Below are 24,183 nucleotides of genomic sequence, written 5' to 3' on the forward strand. Positions count from 1 at the left end.
TACAGTTAGTGCATTTGAGCTTTAAATATTTTGTTGTCTCAGTAATCTTTGTTGTAACTGCAGAATATTTTGAGTATTCTAATTTTGTCTCCTTGTGTATTGTTTATGACTTTTTTGCTTTATCAACTCTGCATAAAAAGTAGAATAAAATAGACAAACCTCACAGAATTTAGATCCATATTCTACATTCATGATTACCCCTTCACTTGATGTATCTCTCTAAACTTTGCTGATATTACTACCAACTCCACTGCAAGTTTTCAGCAAGTCTAGCAGTTTATAATCAGCCAGGTTTCTTCTACAAAACTGGAGTGCTCTGGGACTTCTACGTGCCATAGAGTCTCCAGGAGACTGTGCACTGGCTCTCAAGGCAACAGCTGATTCAACAGAGATTGTCAAACCCAGTGAAGCCCCACCATGGATGATTCTACGAAATATTATCCTGTATGCCAGGAGGAGAATTATCAGAGATCATGGAGAGCCTGGGATACACATACAGATCTTCCAAAACAAAAAGTCAAGATATAAACGGTTTCTTCCTCCGCTGCCCCCCTCCCCCCAAAAAAACCCTTAACTTACTCATCAGTAGTTTCAGCTAAAAGCTAGCATCTTCATAGAATGAACTACAGCAGTTCACCCATCCTGGATTTATTCACAAGCAGATCATGTCATTTCTGTGATGTGACAAAGTTTGCCAGTGCTTCATTAATAACAACAAACCAGATGGAATGAGGCAACCATACTTTTTCTCTGTTCATTAGACCACAATATCACAACCGTTGAAGTCACTTAAAAACTGAATTATTAGTTTACTATTGCCTTTTCCAGGATTTTTTCATGTGAATCAGGATGCTCCATGTGCGCCAAGATCTCACAACCATGGATCAATTTAGCTTCTTGATTAAATTTCACCCAGCTTTTAAATCTCTCCCAAGTAGTGCCATCATTCAGCCATCTTACACCACACTGGTTGGGAAACTCTACCAGGCATGAGAGCCATATACTGAGAGTTATTGAATCTGATCATCTGCACAAAGATTTAAGGTGCTGCCTATAGCCTGCTCCCACTTTTTTGTCTGTTCATAAGCATTAAAATATACATAAAAACGTCTATCAGTTTTAAGTCATCTATCTCAGTCCTACTAATTCTCCCTCATAAACAATTAAATCACATCACTGTATGGAGTTCATCCTCACTTATCTAGACACCAGCATTCTACATTCTTACCCTTCATATGGCATGGATCTCTCTTCCAGAGCCAAATAAACAGCAACAAAAAATTGTTAATATAATGTAGATATTTTAAAAATCATCCCAATAAACAGGCTTACAAAGTGCACACACATTTCTTCTTTGCACATGAAGGGGCTAAGAGTGAAAAATAGCACAAGCAGCAAATGGATACTATACTATAGAATCACTGTAGATTGTATAGCTGGTGAAGCAAGAGGCATTTAAATGTTATAGATCACTTAGGTACCATGTGTACAGAGTCACCTTTGTATGTGCTGCAGCATCCTCCGCTTTCTCAAAGCATAGCCAAAATCAGTGCCTGGATAAACAGTGTCTGGCTAAAGCTGAACCCAGGTAATACTGAAGTGATAATTGTGAGAAGGAAGCACTATGAAGATTTGGCCTCTTCCATAACACCCTCTATTAGAGAGGGTGCCTGGCCATAGACTGTTATCAATTTGCAGCCGTGGCGTCTTTTTGGGCTCCTCACTGCTTTTGAATGCCTAAATAGCCATGGCAGGGGGAAAGAAAAGTCCTTCCATCTGTGAATGGCCACAAGATAATGCCACTCCCCATCAGACAGAGCCCTGGACATAGTGATCCAAGCAGTGATGATCTTCCAGCGTGTCTGTCACCACTCATTATACAGGCACCCAGGAATGAAACCACACACCCAAAAAAGCACAAAATGCAGCAACCTAGCTTCTTAGTAACATTCTCTGTTTGAGTTCCCCTTTAAATAGAGTCCAGTTCAAGCTCAGCCAATAAGGACTGGCTCATAAGTGTACAGAAAAGAACCTTCACATGCACCGTGCCTAGCCTATGGCTCTCATTGCCACAAAAAGCTAAAAATGGCCAGATATCAACCCTTTTAGAACTAAGTGTAAATCTTATTTCTTCATCTTAACTTGACATTACTATGTTCTTCATGCATACATAGACATAAACACACACCCAATCCCACAAGCACAAACAATAAATAAATCTAGATTTATTTGAGAGGCTGCTCAAGATAATCTACCGCCCTAAGCAAAACTTCAGCCTGCCAGCCCCTTCAAGCCCCCTTAGAAGTTTTTAGCCAATTGCTAGCACCTCCCCCACTGCTTCCACTCACATGCCTCATGCAGCTGGGGCAAAGGCTAGTGGGGCAGACCCAAGCCTGGGGCTGCAGAGACCCCTGGGTCTCTGCAGGATGGGAACAGTCCAAGGCCAAGATGATAATTGTAGTCCCCCTACCCCAGCCTCTGCCCTAGGCCCTGAAAGTGGCCAAGACCCACTCCCTGGGTGGGCGATGACCCTCATCTAGGGCTGCCCTTTCCTGGGAGGTCAGTACCACCCGCCTGTGGCTCAAAAAGGAAGCGAGTGAGCCCTGGCTCAGCACACCTGGACAGCAGAGCCTCCTTCCCCCAATTGGGATGTGGGCCAGGGGTGGCAGAAACTTCCTAAAATGTGGGGGGGCACCAGTGCCCTGCCCCCACAGTTCCCCTTCTCCCTAAGGCCCCACTCTCTCAGCGTCCCGTCCCCCACCCCTAAGGCCCCATCCCCTGCTCACTCTTCTCTGCCTCCTCTTCCCCTTGCTTGCCCTTACGGCCAGTAAAAAGTGTGTGTGTGTGTGTGTGGAGGGGGGGGGGCATGGCCCCCTGGTCCTTCCGTTCCAGCACCTGGTCCTGGTTAACAGGCAGCAGAGATCCACTCCCCAACCACACATGAAGGCACCTGGACTGGAAGCATTGTTCTGGATGGAGTTGGGGTCTCCACACCTCAGCCCCCACACTCCTGGCCAGACCCCAAGTCCAGATCCCCTGGCTCAGCCCCCCACATCCACATCCCATCCAGCTGCCCTCATGCTCCACCATCACCAATCTCTCACCCCAGGAAGCTGCCAAGTCTGCCTATAGCTAGAGTGGCATCTGAATCAAGCTATTTTTTCTACTAGCTGTGAAGGAAGATACAGAAATATGGTTATTTCTACTTTGAAATATTTTGGAGGTGCTCCGACACTATAGTGATGGGGGCCACATAAGTATCTAGTAATAATCATCTTAATCAGTTTTAGCAGTAACACCTAAGAGTCTCAGTCAAGGACCAATAGGTCTCATCTCATCAGAACAAAGTTGTTCCACATACTATGTCCAGTTCCTATGGATGTTGTAATCCTTCTGTTACAGGGAAACCTCTCTTGGAGCATAATGTATCCAAATGTTTAGTCTATTTATTATGTTTATCATAACTCAACACTGTATAATACTTATGTCCCTGAGTACAACAGCTAAGCAAATAATTTTCCATTGCACAGCTACAGACTAGACAGAGAATGCTACATTTCAGCCGTCTGTGTGCTTCTTTTTTATACTTTTGTGTCACTGCCAAAAGTTAAGCAACAGCTACAGAAACAATGTTGATAATTTTCTAGCCTCAGATTAATTAAGGAAATAAATGAGTACTCAGAAGGCACATGTTGCAAAATACTTCTCCAAACTGGTTGATAGTCTGCCTATGTTATCTGGCCACCAGAGGACTTCTGTACTGGTCCATGTGGTCAACAGGTTTCAGCTCCCTCCTTGTAACTTATGCTGGATCAACACCTTTAATTATCCTTCAGGGGAGGAGACTCTTCTCTACCTGTCCAACAGCAACAGGCCCCAGAAGCTCTGTAAGCCTCATCATTGTGCCACTGCTGAATTCAAACCTAAGGTGAATCACAGAATATGCTAAATCTCTGTAAAAGATCAAACAAGCACCATGTGAACCTGTTGTAAAAAGGTATTAGGACCTGCAGTAGGATCAAGAAAAGTTAAAAAAGGCAGCAAAAGTAGGACTGTAGGATTAAGTGAGAGCCAGGGAAGCTGCATGCAAAGTAAAAATATGGTTGGAGGGACTGAGCTAAGATATGATGGAAGGGCAGAAACTAGTGTTGGAGGAGCTGAGAATTTATTGGTAGGCAGACCATTCATAACTGTAAGCAGCATCTGATGACAACATTGATCATTGTGTGCAGTTCTGGTTGCTCCAAAGCATAATAGATGTATTAGAATTGGAAAAGGTATGGAAAAGGGCTACAAAAATGATTTAGGGTATGGAACAGCTTCCATATGAGGAGAGATTTAAAAAATTGGGACTGTTCAGCTTGGAAAAGAGATGACTAAGGGGTGGACATGATAGAGGTCTATAAAATCGTGAATGGTGTGGAGAAAGCAAATAAGGAAGTGTTATCTACTCCTTCACCTAACACAAGAACCAGAGGGTCACTCAATGAAATTAATAGGCAGCAGGTTTAAAACAAAAGGAAGTACTAGTTCACACAACACACAGTCAACCTATGGAACTCATTGCCACAAGATGTTGTGAAGGCCAACTACAATGGAGTTCAAGAAAGATTAGATAAGTTCATGGAGGATAGGTCCGTCAATTGCTATTAGCCAAGATGATCAGGGACACAACCCCAGAAGCTGGGAGTGGATGACAGAGGATGGGTCACTTCATGATTACTGCTCTGTTCAGTCCCTCTGAAGTACCTGATATTGGCCACTTTCAGAATACAGAATAGCGGGTTAGATGAACCATTGGTCTGACCTTCTTATGTAACATGATTTGTTTTAAGAAAGTGCTAAATCATTTGCATTTGTTCTTAAAAATCAGCATCTGTATACTTTTTCAGCAGAAAATCTACGGCAAAATTTTTGTCAGCATTTAAATATTCAAAGGAAAATATTATTGTATAATCTTTCCATTATGCAGTGAGATCATCAAATAATTTATTCTGACCTCAGTCATCCACCGGCCCAGTTTGGTTAACTTAGTTTTACAACAAGCTTTTATGCATTCTGTACCTCAAAGGACCACTTCAGGTTTCCTCAAAGGGGCCATATTTGCTGAAATAGTTACATAACTTGATAAATACATAACTTCAGAATATTATTCAAAGATATTTGATCCATTGTTAACAGTTTAGCACTGGAATTGCCTTCAAGTAACAAAATTGTCTTCAGGTAAAAAGTTCTCCATATTGCACATGTAAACTAGACCCACTTTGTGCAAGTTTTTTTTTTTTTAAATTATAACTGTAGGCCCTTGTTTAAGTAATGTTTACTATACTGGGAAGCCTGAGCAATATTAGATGCTGAAAAAAAAAACAGAGTGAAGCTACTGCTGATATTCAAAATGCTCATAGCAATGAAGAAAAAGCTTTCATAACAGAGGTGCTGACTTTTGTTTTTGATGGTGGGAATTCCTCTCTGGCCCCTCCCCTCCACGTGAGCGGGTTCTTGGGGGGGAAAGGCCCAGTGGGGTGGAGCCTCAGAAGGGAGCGTGGGTGGAGTGGGGCCACTGTTCAGGCACCTGGACCCATAAAAGATTAATCCAGCCCTGCGTGTGCTGAGAACCTCCTACTTTTTTGGGTGGGCTTCATAATGAATGCATTTGGTTTCTTAAAAATCAAGCTCATTTCCAGTAAATGCCCCTTTCTCAGTAATCAATGAGTTGTACCTTATTTTACTTTCACACAGTTACCATCACAATTCTATCTAAGACATTTATAAAGCACCCATTACTGTGCTATCAGGGCACGTTCCTGTGTTTTCTTAAAGCCTATAAAGTAATCTTAAGGAATGGTAATTGATATTTAAAAAAAACCTAAAACAAAGAAAAACAATTGCATGCAGAATGCCTAAAAGAAACAGAGTAAAGGAGGCATAAGACAAATTATTAATATACAACAGAGTTTTTTTATTTCTTCTGTTGTAGACCCTTGATGTGATGTTCCAGCATGCAAACTGCTGACAACACCTGCTATTAAAAGGGACTGCCGCACACAAGCTCCCTATAAGGATACTGTACAATTTACCAAAGCTTTGATTATTTGCTATCCTTAGAGATATTAAACAGCAATTTAGGAAACTAATTGGGCTAAATTTTCTCCTGAGCTCCACTCAGTGCAGAATAGGAGATAGGGGTCACCAAGGAGCTGGTTACAACTCCCTGATCACTTTTAGAGATGCTATCAGGCTACTCTAAAATATGCCACTAATCTAATGACCTAGAGGGTTAATACACCGCTGAAAGACTGGCATAATGGAGCTATGGGCTTGCCATGCCACCTGTCTACTCCAAACTCTTCTTCCCACAACCCCCTCCCCTCTTTATTGGGAAGGGGAGGTTTGCAGGACCTGAATCCAACACATCTTTCCAACTGGGAGATCTCTGCTCGCCAACCATGGATATTTTCTGGACTCTTTGCACCATCTGTAGAGAATCTGCCACTGTCTTCTGAAGTAATGAGTGAAATCAAATGGAATAAAGCACACAGGTGAGTCTGAAAATATTGTAATATTTCAGAAACCTATATATCCATGTTACTCTTGATAAATACACTTAAGGGCTATTTTGGCTCTAAGACACATGGATCTAACTCCCATTCAAGTCAACGGGATTTGTACTCACCTATCTAAAGACATAACTGAGGGCAGGTTTACACTTAAAACACTGCAGTGGAGCAGCTGCACTGATGCAGTTGTAGCACTTCAGTGAAGATGCTACTACACCAACAGGAGAGCTTCATGAGAGGGGGCAACTATGTGACGTCAGGAGAAGCCCTTTGCTCAATATAGCACTGTGTACACTAGGGGTTAGGTCGGTGTAACTGCGCTGCTCGGAGGTGTGGATTTTTCACACCCCTGAGTGATGATGTACTTATACCAATGTCTTTGAATTATGGAGACAAGGTGGGTGTGTTGACATCTTTTACTGGACACACCTCTGTTGGGGAGAGAGACAAGCTTTCAAGCTACACAACAAGCTGAGGTCTGTGTCTCCTAATATCCTGGGACCGACACAGCTACAAAAACACTGCATACATCCTTTGAATAATGTTTTTTTAAAGGGTCCATGTGAATGGCCAAGGAAGTAGTAAAAAAATCACTGTTGAGAAACAAGGTGGGTAAGGCAATATCTTTCATTGAACTAACTTCTGTTAGTGAGAAAGACAAGAATTAAATATAATATAAAATATTAATTGGACTATGAATATGAATGGCTGCTCACCAAAGTAAGCAAGTAAGATTATCACCAGTTGGCTCTAAATTTAGAAAGTTGTGGTAAGAGATATTTTTAGCAGAAACAGGCTAGAGAGAAGGTAATACAAGATCATTCTGGCCGTGAGTCAGGAAAGCATTTAAGCACAGACTTCAATTGGACTTCACACATGCTTAAAGTTAAACACATGTTTAAGTGCTTTCCTGAATTGGGGCATCCCCCCTCAGGAGGCTATACAGCATATCCAGAATATTAGAGATTTCCCCAAGTCAGACTCCTATAGTGGGGATGAAACTGATAATCTAGGAAAATAGAAAAAACAACTAATAACTCTAAAATTATAATTAACAGAAATATATTGTTCCACACCCACAGAAATGGGTGTGAACCCACTAAAGAGATTCAAAGTGTCAGAGGTAACTGTTAGGAATTCAGTATTTTTTTTCTTCACAAGGTTTATATGCTCATCTTAAAGGCTAAACCCTTTATGTGTTTGGAGGTTTGTTTGTTTTTAAATGTGTAAACAATATGTGAATTGGTCCCATACGCATTAGGAGAAACTTTTAAATGGTTAGTTACTTTAATCAAATATGTTGTAATACAATTATAATTGTGCATTGGGATTTGAACTAAAAGACAGAGCTAATCTGCAACATACTAACAAAGACTTAGCACCTTGGATTGACACAGTCTCAATGGACTATAAACAAGGCATCTTCAGTTACATAGAACATACTAACCTCAAGGGGAGGCTGAAATAGAGACAGAGGGAAACAATGACCTTTGGGCATAACTCAGTGGGTCATGTCACACCTTGCCAGAGAAATAAATGCTGTAATACAAGTAGCATGTTGCTGCTAAAAGAGCCAAAAAACTTACTGCACTGCGGTTTTCGTCTTGTCTAACCAATAGATTGTAAAAGGGTTGGGCATTTCATCAGTGCAAAAAATAATTGGTCAATAGTCTGGTAAAATATTATCAAACAATGTAAAAAATGATCCAGTACCTTAAAGCACTAATGTATATTAGCACAGTAACAAAAAGGAGTAAGGCTTTATGGCCTCCATTTGGCTTAGCCTTAGAGAGATACTTATGCCTAATTACAAAAACAGGTTACTTAACTTGAGTTATTTTCACTCAGAAAAATGTGAAACAATGAAATAAATCTCTAAAGAAGGAAAAAAAAATTACTACGACCACCTTTTAGTGATGTTAAGTTATCATTAAAATGTGAACGTTATTCAAGACAAGACAGTTACCTTTTCCGTAACTGGTGTTCTTCGAGATTTGTTGCTCATGTCCATTCCATGTTAGGCGTGTGTGCGCTCGCCACATGCACCGGTGCCAGAAGTTTTTACCTTAGCAGTATCCGTAGGGGACTGGCTCTGGCACATGGAGCGGTATAAGGGGCACCGCCAACTCCTCAATTCCTTCTCGCCGGAAATTCCAACAGTGGGGATGGAGGGCGGGTCATGAAATGGACATGAGCAACACATCTCGAAGAACACCAGTTACGGAAAAGATAACTGTCTTCTCTTCTTTGAGTGCTTGCTCATGTCCATTCCATATTAGGTGACTCCAAAGCAGTATCCCTGGAAGTGGGTAGGAGTTCACGGACGTGTAGATTACAACACAGCTCTGCCGACCCAGTGTCGTCCCTCGCCTGCTTAGTGATGGCATAATGAGTGGTAAACGTGTGGACAGAGGACCACGCTGCAGCTCTACAGATGTCCTTGATATGGATGTGTGCCAGGAAGGCTGCCAAAGATGCCTGCACTCTCATCGAGTGGGCTCTGACAATCGGCAGCGGCAGAACCCCTGCCAGGTTGTAACAGGTCCTTATGCACGAGGTAATCCAACTGGAAATCTTCTCCGAGGATACTGGATGATCCTCCATCCTATCTGCTGTTGCGATGAAGAGTTGAGTTGATTTACAGAAAGGTTTGGTACGGAAAGCCAAGGCCCTCTGGACATCCAGGGCGTGAAGACGCCTCTCTTCATTGGTCTTGTGCTGTTTGGGACAGAACACTGGGAGGAAGATGTCCTGATTCATATAGAAGGTGGAGACCACCTTTGGCAGGAAGGCCAGGTGGGGCTGCAACTGAACGTTATCTTTGTAGAAGACCATATACAGTGGTTCTGAGGTCAAGGCTTTAATTTCTGAGATCTGTCTCACCGACGTCACTGCTACCAGGAACGCGACCTTCCATGACAAATGGGAAAGGGAGCAGGAACCCAGCAGTTCAAAGGGTGGGTCAGTGAGCCTAGAGAGGAGCAACTTAAGATCCCTCTGTGGGATGGGTGCCCGAACCTGCGGGAAGAGTCTCTCCAGACCTCTCAAAAATCTGACTGTAATGTCATGGGAGAACACCATCTGTCCTTGGATCGGCGGGTGAAAAGGGGAGATGGCTGCAAGATGCACTCTAATGGAAGTGTGTGCCAGGCCCTGGTTCTTCAAATGGAGCAGGTAGTCCAGACAGCCTGTATGGAGAAACGCGAGGGAGAGATGCCCCATTCAGACGCCCCGTGGGAAAACCTCATCCACTTGGCCAGGTAAGTCAGTCTAGTTGAGGGCTTCCTACTTTCTAGGAGGACCTGTTGGACTCCTTCCGAACAGGTCCGCTCCTATGGGTTCAGCAACACAGCATCCACACCAAGAGGTGGAGGGACATGAGGTTGGGGTTTAAGAGCTGACTGTGGTCCTGAGACAGCAGGTCTGGTCGGTTGGGCAGGGGCCAGGGAGGGGCCAGGGAGGGGCCGCTGACAGGCTCATGAGCGTGCCAAATCAATGCTGGCGAGGTCATGCTGGGGTGATCATGATAACCCATGCCTGGTCTTTTTTGATCTTCTCCAGGGCCCTGCTGATTAGTGGAATCAGAGGGAATGCATATATCAGGCTCCCTGATCACGACAGGAGGAAGGCACTGGAGAGGGAGTCCTTGCTCAGACCCTATTAAGAACAAAACTGTGGCATTTCCTGTTCTGTCTGGTAGCGAACAGGTCCACTTCAGGAGTTCCCCACCTCTGGAAGATCATGCAGGCTACCTCCGTATGGAGCGACCACTTGTGGTGAGAGGAGAAGTCCCTGCTGAGCTGGTCTGCCAGCATATTCCAGACGCCGGGAAGGTGACAAGCTTCCAGGTGGATTTCGTGGCTGATGCAGAAGTCCCACAGACGGAGTGCCTCCTGATACAGAGCCAACAAGCACACTTCTCCTTGACTGTTGATATAGAACTTTGAGACTGTACTGTCCGTCAGGACACATACCACGAAGCCTGACAGGCGGAGCAAGATGACTCCACATGCCAGCCGGACTGCTTGGAGCTCTTTGACGTTTATGTGTAACCGTGCCTCCTCCAGGGCCACATCCCGTGTCTGGAGGTTGCTGAGATGCGCACCCCAGCTGACGTCTGAGGCATCCGAGACTAACACGATGGAGTGAGGAGGGTTGTTGAACGGAACCCCCTCCAGGACTGTCCTGCGGTCAGTCCACCATCTCAGCAAGGTAAGTATCACCTGGGGAATGGTAACCATCTTCTTCAGGGGGTCTCGGAACTGGGAATAGACTGTCGCCAGCCATTGTTGCAGGGGCCAAATCCAGAGCCTGGCACGGCAGACCACTGAAGTACATGCTACTATGTGGCCCAGCAGGCGCAGACAGATCCTGGCTGTAGTCAGAGGGAAAGTGGAGACTTCCATGATGAGGTCTGCCAACGTGTGGAACCCTTCCAGAGGCAGGAACACTCTGGAGCAGGCAGTGTCAAGGACTGCTCCAATGAACTCTAGCCTCTGCACCAGCACTGGCACTGACTTTTTGTCATTCACCAGTAGGCCCAGAGAGTGACATGTGGCTTGAAGCACCGCAACATCGCTTTGGACTTGAGACCTGGAGCCACCCTGGACGAGCCAGTCATTGAGGTATGGTTAGATCTGGATACCCCGGCGCCTGAGGTAAGCCACTACCACCGACATGCTCTTGGTAAACACCCTCGGTGCTGTTGCCAGGCTGAACAGGAGGACCGTAAACTGGTAGTGGTGGGGCCCACCATAAAACGGAGGAAGCGTCTCTGTCCTTGAAAGACCACTATGTGGAAGTATGCGTCCTTCTAGTCGAGTGCGTCATACCACTGGATCCAGGGAGGGGACAATAGAAGCCAGAGAAACCATGTGGAACTTTAGCTTCTGAAGGTACTTGTTGAGGTCTCGCAGGTTCAGGATGGGCCGTAGACCACCCTTGGCCTTTGGGATTAAAAAGTACCAGGAACAGAACCACTAGTTCCTGTATTCGAGAGGAACTTCTTCCACTACACCCAGCTGTAGTAACCCCTGTACCTCCTGCATGAGGAGACTCTTGTGAAAGGGTCCCTGAAGAGGAATAGGGAAGGCGGGTGGGAAGTGGGGGTAGAAAGGAATTGGAGGATATAACCACATTCCACTGTGCTGAGGACCCAACAGTCCAAAGTTATAGCAGTCCAAGCTGGGAGGAAAGATGAAAGGCGGTTGGAGAACACTAGAAAAGATGGATTCAGGGAATAGTCTGGTAGGTCGCCTTTGGGTGCACCATCAAAAATGACTGTTTGGCCCCCTGCTTATTACGGGTCGAGCCCGACTGGGCCGAGGGTGGAGGTGGGTGGCTTGGGCAGCACTTCTAGCCCTTGGCTTGTTTATGGGGCTGGTCCTGCTGAGGCTGGCTCCCCGGCCCTGAGTCTGCTGCAGTTTGAACCACTTACGTGCTGGGGCTGGGACATAGAGACCCAGGGTTTTCAGGGTGGTGTGGGAGTCCTTGAGGCCATGCAACTAGCTGTCTGTCTGTTCCACAAATAGGGCCCTGCCATCGAAGGGCAGGTCCTGCAATGACGGCTGGATCTCAGTGGATAACCAAGAGAGGAGCAGCCAAGAGACTCGCCACATGGAGATAGCGGAAGCCATGGTGTGGGCAGCAGCATCGGCAGCATCTGACACCGCCTGGAGGGCTGCCCTGGTCGCAGTCGTGCCCTCATCGAGGATCACTCAGAACTACTTCTTAGAAGCCTCGGAGAGCGACCCTTCGAACTTGGCCATGGCTAGCCACATACTAAAGTCATGTCGGCCAAGGAGGCCTTGGTGGTTGGCTACGCTCAGCTGAAGGCTGGAAGACAAATAAACATTACATCCGAAAACATCCAGCCTCCTCGAGTCTTTATTTTTTGGGGTGGGCCTGGGTTGTCCCTGCCTCTCCTTGTGATTAACTGCCTCGACCACAAGGGAATTGGGGGCTGGGTGGGAGTATAGTACTCATGCCCTTTGGTTGGCACGAAGTATTTACATTCGGTGCTTTTAGAGATAGGGGCCAGGGAAGAGGGGGTCTGCCACAGGGCATCAGTGATTTTGGAGACCGTAGGGCCACCCTGGAGGGCACCGAGGACCAGAGGATATCAAACAGAGAGTTTGAGGACTCTTCCAATTCCTCTGCCTGAAGCCCCAGGTTAGAAGCGACCCTCTTCAAAAGTTCCTGGTGCACCTTGGCATAATCCTGAGGAACCGGGTGAGGGGGCTCAGTGATAGCCTCATCTGGCAATGACGAGGATGATGGCAGTGCCATAGGAAACGCCACGTCCATTGCTGGTCCAGTCGCTTGCTCCCCTGGGTCCTCCTGGACCTGCAGGGTCTTACTCCCTGAAGCCTTAAGCACCAGAGGGGGACAGGATACCGAGGCCGCTGGCCTCTCTGAGGCTCTCAACACCTATCGGGCAGCCTGGGAAGGTTGGGTGAACCCCCAGGGGTTCCATGGGTACCATGGCACCGGCCACTGCACTTGGGGCCATGGGGTAGGTTGCAGTGCTGATAATGTAGTTGGCACCGCTGGTACTGGGGCTTGTCCCGCAGTCAGGGAACCTCGCTCCGAGCCAGAGCTACCAGCGGAGTGGTCTGTATTGGGCAACCAGTATTGGGTTGAGCGATGGCTCTTGTCTGACCGGTTCCTATCATTACATCCCGAAGCTGACGTGTCCAAGCGAGATTGTCTTGGTTGGGCTCTCAGGGACTGACAGTGTCCAGCGGGTCTGCGTTGGATACCTGGCAATCAATGCCTCACGCTACTTGACCTGTACCGGGATGTCGAACGGGACCAGGAGCTACTGTGGGCCGGTTGCCAGGAGGATCGTCCTGAGTAGGACAATCTCCTTCTTGGAGATGGGTGATGATGGCCCTGTGATCGGCGGTCTCTGGTGTTGGATCAGTCCCGGGATTGGTACAGGGCCCTTGGAGACGGTCAGGGCCAGTCCCGGAGTTCTTGCAAGGTGGCACGTGCCCCAGAGGGTCTGCGCCATTCCACGGGTGAGGTACGCCTCGAGTCCCTCAATCGGTGCCCCTAGTGCAGGGACTGAAGAGGGCTCAGCTGAGCCTGCCTCTCCAGCCCTGAGGCGTGATGGCTTCGGGCAGGCAAGCGATGACGGGATGCCCCTCTCGATGGGGAATGGTGTTGCTAAGGCTGGAACACACATACAAGTCCCAACGCAGGTTTTCCCCGAGACCGGGGTACCGCTGGAGCCAGGAGGGTCAGGATTTCCTGAGCCACTTGAAGGGATTTGCGTAGCTATCCGTGGTCGCAGGCGAAGTATGGAATGGGCTGCACCGCTCAACCTGAGCTGGGGCCCGAGTTTCGAATGGGGGCATTGAGCTGCCTGGCACGGGTCGTGGCTTGCCCTCAGCCCTCTCCTTTCCCTTACAGGAGGTAGGAGATCTTCCCTTCATAGTCTTTTTCAGTTTCTTCACTGGAGCTGTGGATGGGGACTGGTGCCGGCTCGAGGACAGCGCTGGCGGATCACTGCGCATGGAGGCCGTGGTGCTCGGTGCAGAGTCGGACCGCTGCTCCGGTGCTGGAGTCAGTGCTGACGGCATCAGGAGCACTTTCAGATGGATATTGTGCTCCTTCTTTGTCCTAGGTTTGAAGGACTTGCAGATATGCCACTTGTCACTTATGTGCCCTTCACCTAAGCACCTTAGGCAGCTGGTATGTGGATCACTAACGGGCATAGGGCGTCTGCAGCAATCACAGGGCTTCAAGCCTGGGGACCGGGGCATGCCTCATCCCCTGGCTGAGTCCAGTTCAGGACCAATGAAGAGTTGGGAACTACTACTCAGGGTAACTAAGAACTACTAACTATATACAACTATATTACAGGTTTTCAAAGTTCGCAAGAACTGAGAACAAAACGCTAGCCGAAGCAGCAGAAGTTCCAGGACCGTCACCGGCGGCAAGAAGGAACTCAGGCTTGGGGAAGTCGGTGGCACCCCTTATACCACGCCATGAGGGGGCAAGTCCAAGGGGCACCAGAGCCAATCCCCTCAGATACTGCTGAGGGAAAATCTTCTAGCACCGGTGCATGTGGCGAGCGCACACACCTAATATGGAGTGGAGATGAGCAGCACTCGAAGAAGAATGAACAATTACAAAAAAAAAATTAATCAGAAATAAACACAACTATAAAGGAAAAAAGTTATTTTTAATTAATAAAATAAACTGTGACATATTAGTTTGAGAACTGAAAGACCCTAGAATTGCTAGACACAGTTCCAAAAGGTATTACTGTAGCCATTTACTTGGCTTGTGTAGGATGTTTTCATTACAGCAGAGCAAAAGCTCTGCTAAAGTTAAATTTGAAAACAGCTTTGTGTCTAACGCTGCCGTCTTCTAAGTGCTCTAAATTCCATGTGGTTAAATCATATTGCCTTGAAACTTGGTGTGCTTCATGGGGGCACAGGGCACGGTCAGTGATCCAAATTTGGGGCCATTTGACCCTGAGATAGAGCTCTTGGGGGTGGGGGGAAGAACAGCTTTTCTTAAAGTTGCCTGACACACAGGGAATATGCAGTGTTTGGAGATGTGTTGGTCGCAGGATATTAGAGAGACAAGGTAGGTGAGGTAATCTCTTTTCTTGAGCCAATTTCTGTTGGTGAGAGAGACAAGCTTTTGATCTTACTCAGAGCTCTTCAGGTCTAGGAAATATACTCACAGTGTCACAGCTAAATACAAGGTGGAACAGATTGTTTAAAGCTTGTCTCTTTCACCAACAGACACCAGTCCAAGAAAAGATATTACCTCACCCACTTTGTGTCTCTAACATTTTGGCAATGATTTTTTCCTCACAGATGGAGATCAAACACAGATTCAGATAACTGTACTAAAGTCTGAAATATTTGAGGGTTACCCCAACAGAATGCATGGCACTCACCAGCCCATTCAGGAAAATCAAATTTAAATGTTATTTGAAAAAAAAAAAGCTGCTTCTCCAGTTAGGCAAACTAAGGCCATATCTACATTAGCAATTATGTCAGCAAAACTCTTGTCACTCCGGCGTATGAAAAAACACACCTCTGAGAGACGTAAGTTTTGCCAGCATAAGCATTCGTGTGCACAGTGCTATGTCAGTATGAGACGCTCTCCCGCCAACGTAGCTTGTTGAGCTGGTTTTATTATGTCGACGGGAGAGCTCTCTGGTTTACACTGAGCATGTGCAGAGAGAGGGGCAGGCTAACGATCTGTAAAAGTACCCCTTTTTCACAGGACCTGGGTAATTCTTAGGATGAGTGTAGGGTAGTCATCAAATCTGAGTATCATCCCAGGCACTGAGTTCAAATTGAGCCCTGGAGTAAACAAACAAACGAAAAACCAGGCATTTTGCTCCAATCTGCCTCTGTCAAATAGGGATTTCTGTTTGGGGGAAATGTAATCTGAATATTCAGAAGACACTGAAAAACTACATAAGCAAATGTTTGCTAGGAAGGGAGGGTGATTAGGAGTGAAAGAGTAAGTGGGAATGGAAGAGAAGTTGCAGGATCAGGTCAAAAGGAAGGGATGAGGATTAGGTGCACTGGGAGGGGAAGGAAAGGGATGGAACCTGGAGAAGGGAGCCATGGGGATGAATGACAGCAGGACTGGGGGTCAATGGGGGAGGGGCACCGTCAGCCCCACATTCTCCTCACATGTATGTGTCACGATCTGCAACCCCCCCAGCCCATATATGAGGACATGACCCCCTGCCCCTTACTTGCACCCTCTCCTGTGAGCCAGGTCCTGGAGGGGACTTACTTACCTTGGGGGGTCTGAGTTCCTTTCCTTACTCCCTCCTTTTTGAGCTGGGATCTGGGGGTCCCTGTCCACCACAATGGTGTTTGAGCCCCACTCCCTGACATCATGTGTGACAGGATCTGGGGGTCTTCTGCCCATCTGTGGGGATGAGACTCCTCTTTCCTGCCCCCCCATGTGTGCCAGATTCTGGGGGACTTGCCTTTCTGAGTATGTCTGAGCCCCTCTCCCTACTCTTGCCATGTGAGCCAAGATCTGGGGAAGCTTAGGACACACATGTTCAGATGCACCGAGAACACACTGGCGAGACAGGGGTGCAGAGCTGAGAATGGATATGTCTGACGCATACCAGAAACCCTCCAGCACTGGGGAAAGTGGAAGGGAACACTCACTGACATGAACAGAGCTACTGTTTTAGGCTGTATTCATCTCCATTGGGTATTCTCTTTTCGCTGAAAACATCTAACTGAAATGGACGGACTATTTAATGCCGCTCTGAGACTGCCCTCCCTTCCATTCTCCCTTAAATTCTTTACAATATTATAAGGGAGCACCAGCTCTCCTCTAGCTAAGGTTGGGAAGACTTTTCTCTTTAAAAGATGATTCTTCTTAGTACTCAAAATCTGTGTGCTTCCACGGATTGTTCTGCAATTTGTGCCTTGCCTCATGGGAGTATAGGGCAGGGTTAGTGATCCAAATTGGGGTCATCTGAGCAAGGAGTTCCTGAGATACAGCTCCCAGGGCAAAAAACCCCAACAAAATAGCATTTCATTAACTTCACAGATTCTAGCAATTTTGAAACCCACCCTGGTCAAGAGGGGAAGAGAGGTTTGGGTCTGCAGCAAGGCATGAGGGTATTTTGGGGAGGGAGATACATTCAAATGGTAGTAGGGGAGGAAAGAGAGTTTGAGGGGGCTCGGGTAAAAGACTGAGGGATAGGGATTGGGGGAGTGGGAGAGAGGAAGACAGGAGGTGTTGAGGAATGTGACAGGGAGAGAAGAAAGTTGGGGGGTTAGAGGTAGTGTGGCCTGTTGGCCCTGAATTCTCCCCTTCCATGTATGCGCTGGGATCTGGGGGAGCCCTACCCCTCCATAAAGGTCTGAGCTTCTCTTCCTCCTGGCTGTGTGTTCTGGAATCTAGGGAATCCTGCTTTTCTTGGGGTGTGTGTGCCCCTCTCCCTACCACTTCAGATGAGCTGGGATCTGGGGTGGAGGGGATAAAGGTAACAGAAATGTAAACACCTGAAATCCAAAAATGAATAGTTAAGATGCACATCACCCTGGTGTGGGATGGCGGGAGCTGGCAAGAATGTGTGAGGACAGGGCCCAGTTTGGAGGAAGGGCAGACTGGGTGGACCAGGGACTTCGCTGGGGAAGCCTGGCTAAAGCACAGGCAGGAGGACCAGCTGGGTCAGTAGAGGAAGTGAGGGGCCCAACTCAGTGTGAAGCTTGGGCTGCATAACCACGGTAATGTGCAGCCCTTCAGTAAGCTGCTACCTGTGATATATATACGCAACAGCATAGGGCTGGAGACACCAAGGAGCAACTTCTTACATGTGAATGGTTTCTGTAGTGCCAACTAATGGCTTACTAGGATTAGAAGGAGAGAGGGAGGCTACATGTTGCAAGTAATGGTGAGGGAGGGGGTGGAGAAGAAACATACACCAGTCTTCTCTCGCACACTTAAAATTATTATAATAATCATGTAATAAAACTATCAGTGTTTCAGGACATAGACCATGGATAAAATTTCTCTTTCATGCTCTGTTAGCAGTTGCACATTACAAACATTTCAAAGCTTGACCAATATCTCCAATTCACTGTAGCAAATGAACAAGAGCTGGGAGGAGCACTGAGGAATCACACAGCAACCGTGTGGCCTAGAGGAAACAGCCATGAACTGGGATTATTCCTAGGTTCTGCTACTGTCTTGCTGGCTGACCATGGGCAAGTCACTTCACTTCTCTGTGCCGCACTCTCCCATCTATTAAAAATGGTGATAATGACGTCAAGTTCTTTGAGATTTACTTATGAAAAGCACTATATAAAAGCTTAGTTTCTATTATTGCCTCACCACAGTAGCATATCAACTGCAAATCTAGTTGACACCTAAACTTCCTAAATGACCACCAGTTCCTACTACCAAACATTGCTCTTTCTGTTTAAAAAATTAGAAAATGAAATGGCAAAAAAACTGTGCTAATGCAGAGTTAAGGTTGCTCAGTGATAGCTTGTCCCATTCCAGAACACTGAGTCCAGCAAAACTCAAACTGCTGAAAAGTAGGAAATACAGAGTTAAGGTAACCATACACACAACCTTAACTCTTCCCCCTTTAAGCAATGCCCCAGTATGCCCATAACACACCCACTCCTATTCTGCCTTTTCACTGTAATGGACAAGTGCTTTACACTTGCCCTATGATCAAACACTGATCCTACTCCCCCAATAGAATACCACATTTGTAAAATTTAACAACCACCTTTTACAGCCCTTGAACACTTGCATTCAGGGTGCCACCTAAACCTATACTTTCCCCTACCTATCATTAAATCCACAGACTGCTCTCATATTCCACTTCACTACTGACAGTACCTATGGCAAAAAAAAAAAAAAAAAAAAAAAAAGTCCCCAGCACCCTGCTACTGACACAACCTATACAATTCTGTACTGAAATGAGGCAGACTCAAACGTTAAGTTACATATGTATCTCTTTCCTTTGATAACACGCAAAGGGATAACACGCTCAGACCCAGATCTCCTTATAACACAATCAGAGCTCTTCCAAGCTGCATCAGTTTACTACACCACCATTCAATACAGATGTAACCTAGCAGCTCTGTGTTCTTGGGGAACCAGGGCGCAGTACCCAACCTGTCTGACTCATGAAAGACCTCTCCACCCGCACCTCCTAGCCTTTGCTTGAACAAAATCTGCATCAGAAGAAAGTCTTACAAAAAGCAATGAAAAGGCAGTGGGAGACACACCTACACCCCTGTGATAAGGATGACAGAATTAAGGAAACTCCCCTAGCCTTATTTGCATCGAAGATGGGACAAGGAGGCATCTCCATTAGCATACAGAATAGTGAACAGAGATTCCAAGGCAAGAACTGCACGGAACTCTAGGATCAGAAAAGCAGGGAAGCACTGCATGATGAGGGATCTCTGCTCCAGATGTTAATGAATGCATGCCTGCACACACCCAGCTCAGTAGTGATCAGACCAATTCTAGTAATAAATCCTTTATTAGTATCCAAAATAATGAAGCTCCCTAATTGCATTGTGAGCTCCCTCCAAGGAACACTGCCCAAAGCTAGGAATGATCAGCTCCCATTGTGTAGCCTCAACAAAACAACTTTGGTATTCTCCCTTGTTTACACATAAACAAATCTAGTGTTCTCCCTTGAACCATTGTTGTTTCTCTACAAAAGCCCTATTATCCATGCGCAAGTGTTCTGATGCTTGGATCCAAAATCTGCATCAGTTGCATTGGTACTTCAACTTCTCCTGACTTGTCATGCTGTGGGCTCTGCCTGTTTCTAGCACTCTGGACCCTCAGCTATCACCACCACCTGGGACCCCTGATCAATTCAAGCTTCATGGAGAGGTGAGAACCCAGCTCTCTCTCTCTCTCTCTTTCTCTAGGTACAGCCTTCTGACCCTGACTTGTATGATCAGTTATAGTTTTGTAAACCTAACTTTTATAATCAAATGTAAGTTAGATTTAATATTATAACTGTTTTGTTTCCTTGGCTCCCCTATGGTTATTACCTGGCAATAAATAACTTTCATGAGTAAGCTGGTTGCTTCTCTCTCTCTCTCCCCCCTACACTCATGGGTGTTTTTTGGTTTCCTCATTTGCTCTGCAGCAACGCTCCTTGTACCTAAGCTAAAAGATCCCTGCAGCGCCAAAAATCCTGTGGGGTCTGCTCATCAAGTGGGTTACTACCAGAACAATTGTAACATGTAAGTGGGGACAGAGACGTGCTGAACCTGGGACATATGAGGGTGGCAGCTTGAAAGTGCTGCTCGACCCAGCCTGCTCAGGCATGCTCTATTCCGGTGCGGTACCGATGGCAAATGAGGGTGACAGCTTGGAGGTTCTGTTCGACCCAGCCTGCTGAGTCCAGGGACATATAAGGGGTCAGCTTGGGCGTGCTGATTAACCCAGTCCTCTCAGGTCCTCCCATGCTCTGTTAGTGTGTGTGTGTGTGTGTGTGTGTGTGTGTGTGTGTGTGTGTGTGTGTGTGTGTGTGTGTGTGTGTGTGTGTGTGTGTGTGTGTGTGTGTGAGATCGGATTCTGGGGCTGGAAGAACCTAGCCCTGGGGAACCTAGGTCCTGCAGGATAGCTCCATTGGGAGGGAACCTGCAGCAGGGAGAAGTAGAGCTCCGTATGAGAACACAAGTGACACAAGCAGTACATTGATAGAAGTACACAACCCACCCACCCGCCCCAGAAGAGTAACCCTAATAAATGAGCATGCCCCAAAGTAACGGGCAAATCTGGTAACAGGTACACTCAGCACAGTTGATGCAGTTGGAGTGCACGCAGATAATTCTCAGTAGCAATTGCCAACTTCAGGGTCCATTTAATATCGTAATATGTTAATCACATTTCCATACTTCCTGAATTTGACTTAAATAGCTATTTATCTTCCTTTCACACCAGATAAGTTAGTTGATATCCTCCGTCTTCCTTTATTTAGTTTTAGTAGTAGTAGTAGTATTTTAAGTTTTATTTTAAATTAGGTCAGAATATTGGTTGTTCTCTTTTGTTTTGTTTAGAAATTAAATTAATCGCTTACATTTCACCTTCTCTGAGCACTTAAGTCTAACTTTTAAAGCCAAAACACCCTCAAAAATATACATTCACTACACAACCACCAATTACATTTGCACATCAGGTAATTTCCTGTACAACTTCCTGGTTTGCATGCACTAGGACTGTCAAGCGATTAACAGCACAATTAATTTTTTTTAAACAATAACAGAATACCATTTATTTAAATTTTTTGATGTTTTCTACATTTTCAAATATATTGATTTCAGTTACAACACAGAATACAAAGTGCACAGGGCTCACTTTATATTTTTGATAACAAATATTTGTACTGTAAACAAAAATAGTATTTTTCAATTCACCTAATGCAAGTACTATAGTGCAATCTCTTTGTCATGAATGTTAAATGTACTAATGCAGAGTTATGTACAAAAAATGCATTCAAAAATAAAACAATGTAAAACTTTAGAGCCTACAAATCCAGTCAGTCCTACTTCAGCCAATCACTTAGACCAACAAGTTTGGTTACAATTTGCAGGAGATAATGCTGCCCGCTTCTTGTTTACAGTGTAACCTGAAAGTGAGAACAGGTGTTCTCGTGACACTGTTGTAGCTGGCGTTGCAAGATATTTATGTGCAAGATGCATTAAAGATTCATATGTCATGCTTCAACCACCACTCCAGAGGTGCTTCAACCACCACTCCAGCATGCGTCCATGCTGATGATGGGTTCTGCTCGATAATGATCCAAAGCAGAGCAGACTGATGCATGTTCATTTTCATCATCTGAGCCAGATGCCACAAGCAGAAAGTTGATTCTCTTTTTTGGTGGTTCGGGTTCTGTAGTTTCCTCATTGGAGTGTTGCTCTTTTAAGACTTCTGAAAGCATGCTCCACATCTCTTCCCTCTCAGATTTTGGATAGTACTTCAGATTCTTAAACCTTAGGTCAAGTGCTGTAGATATTTTTAGAAATCTCACACTGGTATCTTCTTTGCATTTTGTCAAATCTGCTTTGAAAGTGTTCTTAAAACGAACATGTGATGGGTCATCAGCCAAGACTGCTATAGCATTTGCACATCAGGTAATTTCAAGACTGCTATAGCATGAAATATATGTCAGAATGCGGGTAAAACAGAACAGGAGACATACAATTCTCCCCGAAGGAGTTCAGTCACAATTTTAATCAATACATTTTCTTTAAATGATCATCATCAGCATGGAAGCATGTCTTCTGGAATGGTGGCCAAAGCATGAAGGGGCATATGAATGGTTAGCATATCTGGCATGTAAATACCTTGCAGTGCTAGCTACAAAAGTGCCATGCAAACACCTTTTCTCACTTTCAGGTGACATTGTAAATAAGAAGCAGGCAGCAGTATCTCCCATAAATATAAACAAACTTATTTGTCTTATGATTGGCTGAACAAGAAGTAGAACTGAGTGGACTTGTAGACTCTAAAGTTTTACATTGTTTTGTTTTTGAGGGCAGATATGTAACAAAAAACCCCCTACATTTGTAAGTTACACGTTCACAATAAAGAGATTGCACTACAGTATATGTATGATGTGAACTGAAAAATACTATTTTTTTTATCATTTTTACAAGACAAATATTTGTAATAGAAATAATAATATAAAGTGAGCACTGTACACTTTGTATTCATGGTTGTAATAGAAATCAATATATTTGAAACTGTAGAAAAACATCCAAAAATATTTAATAAATTTCAATTGGTATTCTATTGCTTAACATGGAGATTAATTATAATTAATTTTTTGAGTTAATCGCATGAGTTAACCGTGATTAATTGACAGCCCTAACATGCACAAATTTGAGCATGCAATGATTGTAAGTATTTTTGTGAGTGCACCTTTTGCTTTGGGATTTTTTAAATTTCACCACTAATATCTATTTGCATTCAATAACTGTTTACTCAGAATAAGTGTACTCCCAGAAAAATATCGCTCAATAGCTGTCAAGTTAAATAATTAAAAGAACATTTCAACTAGTCTTACTTTTTCTTTGCAAGTGGACAAATGAAGCACCTTACTTGGATTTTCTTTCACTTGTCACTTCACTCTGCCATATGCAAAGAAAAGAAAAAGCAAGCTAAGTTTTCACTTGGAAATATGTACATATAAAATACTGTGCAAAGGGAGTGCACGCATTTCAGCAAACATATGCTGCACAGTAGGTAGTATGTCTGATAAGGCTGCTATAAGAGGAAAGAATTACTCCCTTCAGAAGTAAGAAAGGTGTATATTTGTATATTAGTTATGGAAAGGAGGAAAAAAGGCAAACAGAACAAAATAAAGATGAGTGCAAAAATATCCTCATTTAGAATTAAAATTTTGTAACAAAATACTGGTAAAGAAAACATAAAACAAGTCACAAAATCAAGAGAGATTAAAAGAAAGCATCAAATTAAGTGAATACACAGGGTAAACAGCTCACAGTAAGAAGGAGCTATTTGGTAAATATTTGTCTATGAACACATAAATGCAATGACATATTCAATATTTTGCTCAGGTGAACTAACCCAGTTGAAGTATCATTATCCATATATGCCTTTTTTTTCCCGTTTTGCCACCATATCCCACTGCACTGTGATCTTGTCTATCTTATGAATTAAGAGTTTCATCTACCTGGAGATTAAGCACACAGCAAGCTGGGGTGTAAATCTACAGTGCACTAGCCTGCTTCACAGAAACCGACTGTGAACCCTGCTACTACACACTAAAATGTCCACAGTCCCACTTGGATGAACCTACAGCCAAAGTGTATTATAGAACTTTTAGTGTGTGGTACAAGGGTCCACATGGTGACTGAGTGTGTGGCAGGTTAGCACACTGTAGATTTACTACCCAGCTTGCTGTGTATTAAGTCTCTCTATGGACAAACCTTCACCAGCATCAGGCTGCTAAACATACTCAGTTCCAGTAGAAAGCTGTGTTGGTGATCCAATAGATGAAACTCTACACTGAATGATTATGAAACCAGTGCCATGGCTTGGCTTGTTTAGCCTAACCAAAAGAAGGCTGAGGGGAGATATGATTGCTCTCTGTAAATAC

At 45.0% G+C, this 24,183-nt stretch overlaps 1 protein-coding gene across 1 annotated transcript in view; it reads right to left on the reverse strand.

Moving 5' to 3' along the window:
- The window catches only part of PDGFC (platelet derived growth factor C), a 249,535-nt gene that overhangs the window by 84,028 nt on the left and 141,324 nt on the right, over positions 1 to 24,183 (reverse strand). The gene's annotated exons all lie outside the window — the stretch shown is intronic.

The sequence above is a fragment of the Lepidochelys kempii genome, chromosome 4 (genome assembly GCF_965140285.1).
Source record: "Lepidochelys kempii isolate rLepKem1 chromosome 4, rLepKem1.hap1, whole genome shotgun sequence".
NCBI lineage: Eukaryota > Metazoa > Chordata > Testudines > Cheloniidae > Lepidochelys > Lepidochelys kempii.